Genomic DNA, 7,266 nt, shown 5'->3' with positions numbered 1-7,266 from the left:
ACTAATCCCTCAGCCAACATGTCTTAAACCTCTCTTATCTGCTGTAGCTTCACCATTCTACTACTACTCAGAGTGTTGGGTCCAGCCAAATATAAAGCAGCAATCCTTTGCATATCTTTGTTGTAAGTGTCACCATATTTCGGAAAGCATGTATGCATGTCGCTGTACCTTTTGCTAGTACCATCATATCTAAAAGAAACATACAAATAGATGTATACATTTGTTTTTTATGTCTAGCATCTTCAGATGGATAACATGTGTCAGTCACAAGACTATGCAGACCTTAAAACTTCATAGAATGCACTTCCCATTTCAAACAGACACCGAAATGCATTATATTTGAAACATACCTTTCCACAGACTCGTTAAAAAATGTAGCCTAATCACTAATCGTTCAGCCCACATGTTTTAAACCTTACTTTTCAGGTGCAGCTTCACCATTCTACTACTACTCAGAGTGTTGGGTCTAGCCAAATATAAAGCAGCAATCCTTTGCATATCTGTGTTGTAAGTCTCACCATATTCCTCATAGCATGCATACATGCGTCTGCACCTTTTCTTAGTGGCATCATATGTAAAACAAACATTCAAATAGACTTAATTTATACATCTACAATCTTCAGATGCATAATCTGTGTGAAAATACATGTGCAAGTAGAGAAATACCTCAGTCACAAGACCATGCAGACCTTAAAACTTCACAGAATGCACTTCCCATTTCAAGGAGACACTGAAAATGATGCAGTATATTTGAAGTGTACCTTTCCACAGACTCATACAAAGTAGCCTAATCACTAATCCCTCACCCAACATGTCTTAAACTTCACTTTTATGCTGCAGCTTCACCATTCTACTATTACTCAGAATGTCGGGCCTAACTAAATGCAAAGCAGCAGCCATTCACATTTCTGTCTTCTACGTCTCGCCATATTCCTGAAAGCATGTATGCATGCCTCTGTACCTTTTGCTAGTGCCGTCATATATAAAAGAAACATACAAATAGACGTATAACTGTGTTTTAGACGTCTACCATCTTCAAATGCATAACACATATGAGAATACTTTAATGCAGCAGCTTCACCAATCTACTACTACTCAGAGTGTTGGACTTAGCTAAATATAATGCAGCGATCCTTTGCATATCTGTGATTTAAGTCTCACTTTATTCCTCATAGCATGCATGAATGTGTCTGCACATTTTCTTAGTGGCATCATATGTAAAAGAAACATAAAAATAGAAGTATACCTGTGTTTTATACATCTACAATCTTCAGATGCATAATTAGTGTAAGAATACATGTGCAAGTAGAGAAATACCTCAGTGACAAGACCTTAAAACTTCACAGACTGCACTTTCCATTTCAAATACACACTGAAAATTATGCAGTGTATTTGAAGTATACCGTTCCATGCTGCAGATTCACCATTCTATTACTACTACTCAGAGTGTTGGGCCTTGGCAAATACAGTGCAGCAACCCTTCACATATCTCTTTTATGAGTCTCCCCATATTCCTGAAAGTATGCATGCATGTGTCTGTTCCCCTTGCTAGTGACTCCATATAGATTTTTATAAATAAAGCATCTTCTCATATGTGTCATGCATTTGAATACATCTGCAAGTAGAGACATACCTCAATCACTAGGCTATACAAACCTTAAAATTTAAAAGAACGCACCTCCCATTTAAAGCAGACAACGAACATTATGCAGCATATTTCAAGTGTAACTCTCTAGAGACTTATACAAAGTAGTCTAATCATGAATCCCTCATGTCAACATGTGTGAAACCTCACTTTTGTGCTGCAGGTTCACCATTCTAGTACTAGTCACAGTGTTGGGCCTAGCCAAATACAAAGCAGCAACACCTGTCTTTTATACATCTAGCATCTTCAAATGCATAAGACATATGAGGGTACATGTGCAAGTAGAGACCTACCTCAGTCGCAAGTCCATGCACACCTTAAAACGTGATAGACTGCACTTCCAATTTGAAAGCAACACCTAAAATTATGCGGTGTACTTCAATTGTACCTTCCCACACACTCATACAAACTACCATAATCACTAATCCATCAACCAATGTACACATATTACTATGCACAAACTATTTAAATCATCAATCCAGTACAAAAAACAAACTACAATACACATTTCTACATTTCATAACATATTTCAAACATCACAGTTTTCAAATAATTTCAAAAGTTTGAAAATAAAGCTTTTCAAATCTAAAAATATCACTACAAAGAGAAAAGCACTATTACATAATACACCTCACAAATGTGTAACTCACCTTTCAAATAGTATTGCAGAATATGAAATATCAGAAACTCATGAAAGATGTTCTTTTGCACACAATAGATGTAATGTACCATTTACAACAAGGTAAAACCAGTAATGGCAAACTTTCCCTCTCTTTCTGCACACAAATAAATGTAAGTAACAAATCAAATTGCTTCCTATTTCATTTCAAATTGTAAAACACATTTCTATTGGTTACACATATTAACCCTCTCTTACTGTCTTCTTAAACTGCCCAAACTGGTTATGTAATTTTCTGGAGTCGCAACTTCACTGCAGTGCCCCAATGTAATGTCGCAATGGAGCCGCAAACCCTTACGGAAGATCAAAAACCTATTTCTAATAATACTCTTATTATTTTTAACAACACACTACTTCTAAACATACTACTGTTTTGGGAAAACTTAATTTAGTAGCATATCACTTTTATTTAAGTTATTTCACATTTTTAATTCCCAGTTACGTTTCATCCCTTTCCCCCATTCTGCTTAATCCCAGTTTCCATAGAAACTATTTCTGCAACTTTCAACTGTACTGGCAGGTCAAAAGTTCACCATATTTTCAAGTTCAGCACAGTAGCTTACAAATTCAAATAGCAGGTGTGGTTGACTTTTGCAAAATATTACCTTATTGTATCTACTGTACCTTTAAAAAAAAATTGATAACCAATAAGTAACATGCTTCTTCAAGAAATTAACATGCATCCTAATTTTGAGTGCACAATGTTAATAAACAGCCAATTGCTTATCGGCTTTTTAAAAAACAGCATCTTCTGCTCCATTTTAGATACCTCTCATTCTACCAACTGACTACCTCAGCTACAGACATCTTTTCATTACTTCCAGACATCCCTTCAAGATGCTTACAGTATGGATTCTGGTGCAGCTATGTTTTCTGGTGCAAAAGGTATGCTGAACACAGAGGTATTGACAAAGATCTAGCTTTGCAAAGTTTTGATATTAAATGGATTGCACAGAGAGGATTAAAGTAGCACCAATTGATGCCTTTGGTTAAAACCTTTTTGCATCTCCAACACCCTAACCTCAAGATTGTGCACTGTGGTGGCAATGACCTAGGCACATTGACTGGAGTAGGACTTGAAATGCTCATGAAGGATACATTAGCTCAATTGATATTGTGTTTGCATCAAACCGTCTTTGTATACTCTAATATATGCCAAAGACAGAAATGGAAGTTGTCAAATCAATTCTGTCCACAGATTGAGAAAGATAGAAAGAAAGTCAATAAAGCTGTTTCTGCTTACTTCAGAGACCATAGGATGGGCTCTATCTATAACAACAATCTACGTTTTGATATGGATGACATCAACAGAAGGGATGGAGTACACTTCACAGATGAAGGGAACAGAGTCTTTCTCAACAACCTTAAACTGTGCATCCACACTTACATGTTGCTACAACAAACTCATAATGAAAACAAGGGCTCTTTTTCGAGACAACCTATAACTCAACAGTGAATATTATTTATTTTTTAAAAAATACATAGATTTTTTTTATATTTTCTGGATTTGTGAACCCTTCGCGAATCCACAAAACAAAAGCACAAATTCAATGTAATACAACACAATACACTTTTAACTTAATTTTTTTTATATAATTACTAAATTACTAACTCTATCACATTTAATGTAATTATTAAGTTCAATCTCACTAACTCTATAAAAAAAAATCACAAATGCAACACTACCTTCTGAATTAATTAAATTATTTGAGGTGGATCCGCAAATCGACAGCGACGGTACCCTGGGGCCACACTGAGAGCCGCCATGCTGTTGTGACTCCTATCACACCAGAAAAAAATATATAATGAATGCCCTCCAGATCCATTTCACAATATCAGCCCTGGGGACCCCATCCCCCGGGGCCGGCATGGTCTTTTTTTTCTTTAAACGGGAGGGGGGTCCAAGTAGCCCATCTCCCAGGCCATTTTGGGCCCCGGGGACCCCATCCCCTGGGGCCTGGCCTCTCGTTGGGGACCCTGGGGGAGCACCAATGCCCCTGCGGTCCCAGCTGGCTCCACATCTCCTGCAGGAGCAAGCATTGCTTTTGGACAAAGGAAGCTACTAACATGCAGCTCCCTTGGCCCAAAAGCAAATCTGCTTTGCTTCATGGAAGCGAGAGCAGTTTTTCTGCTCTCGCTTCCATGAAGTGAAGCAGAAGTTTGCTGTGGCAGGGCGGGGGCAGTGCTCCCGCACTGCCACAGCAGACTGCAATGTCCCGGGGGTGGGCACTCGGGTCTTTCCTGGAGCCGGGCCTGGGGTTTGGCTGTCTCCAGGGACATAGAGGGCTCCACGAGGGAGGTCGCGCGGCCCCCCTCCAACATGTGTTTAAAGCCCCGGGAAGGTAGTGGTGCCGGGGTCCGCAACTGACCCCCGTATTTGCATAGACAGTGCCCCGTGGAGGTGGTGATCCCTGGGGCAGTGTGGGGAGACATGTGCCCCCCCATATCTTTTTAATTTTAAAAGCCCCAGGGAGGTGTCAGTCCCCGGGGCTGTGGGGGAGCAGCTTGCCCCCACATATTAATTAGAAACAAAGCCCCTGGGAGGTGTCAGTCCCCGGGGCTGTGGGGGCCCCAGCGCCATTTTATAATATTGCCCCCAGCACTTGGCCCACCCCGGGGCTTAATCAAACAAAGCGCGGGAGACCGTGCTTAATTTTTTTCCTTTTTCAGCTGGATTCTCGCACCGTACGTGAACCCCGCCAAAGTCTTTTTTTTAAATGCTTCTTTTGGCCCTCTGGGTCCCTGTGGGACCCCCTGAATAGGCTTAGGGGGTCAGGGTGTTACTACCCTACCCCCTTTTCTTATTTTTTTATCGTTTTTTACACCTTCATTTTTGTGACACGGTTCAACTGAGTCACAAGATGGCTGCCAACACTTCCTGGTTTGGCAACCAATTAGAGTTAAGCTCGTGCTCGGAAGGGTTCGCGGATCCACCGCGCTCACCAGATACTAATATTTTTTTATGTATGTATTTCTCAGAAACAGCTGAACAGATTTACACTATTTAGAAAAAGGTTGCTTTCTGAACTAAGAGCTACCTTTATTGCCAAATTTTGTGTAATTCCGTTCAGCAGCTCGGTCTGTAGCTTTGTCTAAAGTTTCCTACGGAAGTTAAAATGGAGAAAGTGCGTTTTGAGATCCCCTTTTTTCTCGGCCCCTGCTTGACGAATCACCCCAAAACTTTCAAGGAGGTCATTAGTTTTGAAAATTTCACGAAGAATCATTAAGTGGCACCGAAGATATCAGCAAAGCAAAATACGCTTTACCTATGGAAATGAGGTCCTAACCATAACTACCTACTGGTGAATGCCACAAGGAAGGAAGGATGGATGAATGGAGATAGATATATATATATATATACAGAACACTCCTTCTCGCAGCGACTTCTCCTCTGCGCACAAATGGAGTACGGACCACAATTTCGTGAAGCTGAGATTTTATTCAGCTCCTGTAAAATACAACTCCATCAGCACGATGCGTTTCGATCCCCAAAGGGATCTTGATCACATGACGTGCTACACGGTGGGTGGTATATTTAAATACAGATTTTTCGTTTTTTAAAGTGACATGTGCACCAATTTTCATTAGTCAATCCTACAGACAGAAAAAATGCTTTTCAATCAACAGGAATTTGATTTATGGTTACATAAAACACTTAGTTAAATATATATTTACAACCATAAAATCATCCATTTTAAAAGACATTTAAACAGCATTTAGAAAATATACTGTAACACGTTAAAACGCTGTTGTTAAATCTCATTGTTAAATGAGATTACAATATCGCTTTTGTATGTTGATGTCTGACATCCAGGTTTAAATACCAATTATCAACTGCTTTCAGCAGATGGTCAAAGTGGTAGTGCCCCTACAGTACTAGAAGATGTAAATGTCTATTGTATACACTGATCGACTGGAGTTGTCCTATTAGTGCAAATACAGATTGTGTAAAGTGCTGAGTGCAATTAAAAAACAACATGTAACCCTTAATATGTGAACAAAAAACCGTGTGTTAGTGTAAAAAAGTTGGTAGAAAAGGCGGGGTAAAATTCTAAAACCTAGGATTTGATCTAAAATGTTCTAAATCGACTAGCAGCTCAGTACTGTCTTGACTAAGGTTTTCAAAATACTGTACCGCACTATGCTCTATGTTAGAGTTCTAGAGACAAGTATATAGATCCTCCGTTTGATTCAAGCCCCCCGGGTGCTTGGTATCGAGGTTTAAAATATACCTTCTTTCTAGTTGTCGCAGGGCATTCACTCGGACACCTCCCCTCTTTTTCAACGGGACACTGTCTATTAAGAAGTATTTTAAAAATGTTGGATCTGCATTGTGTTTGTCCCCAAAATGTTGGGCCACCGGATACGTCTGGTCATGATTTTTGATTGCCCTTATGTGCTGGAGCACCCTCTTATGTGCCTTCAGTATTGTACTGCCAATGTGTCTGAGACCACAAGGGAAAACCAGCACATATATCACATGATTCCCGGAAACCATCTGAACTCAGCAAGAGTAAAGGGTTTGTCCAGCGCAGCTGCATTGTTGGGCATGAGCGAGCAGAAAGGGAGGTCTGTGATCAAGGGAGAGGAATATTTGTGCTGAGGCCCGGGACGTCATGCATACAGTGTACTATGATAGTCAGCGAAAGCAGCTGCAATGTCACTAGAGTCTGTAAGCAAGCCACGGTCAAGGACACGGATGGTAGGGACAACTTTATTAGCGAGACCTAGGGAAGCCAACCAATATAAATGTTTGCTGGATTTGTTGATCCATCTATATACTCTGCTCTAGGAGGCAATAAAGCACTGCCAAACCTGGTCGAGGCTCAGTTTGCAGAGTGAGAGCTGACCCAGGGCAAATTGTTGAGGCTAAGCTGGTTTCGCAGCTGATGCCTCCTCTGCTTGAGTGTTATGGAGTTTGAGCCCTTTAGTCTGCAGCAGC

The sequence above is a fragment of the Triturus cristatus genome, chromosome 3_2 (assembly GCF_964204655.1).
Source record: "Triturus cristatus chromosome 3_2, aTriCri1.1, whole genome shotgun sequence".
Lineage (NCBI taxonomy): Eukaryota > Metazoa > Chordata > Amphibia > Caudata > Salamandridae > Triturus > Triturus cristatus.
Note: the sequence above shows the minus strand (reverse complement) of the source record.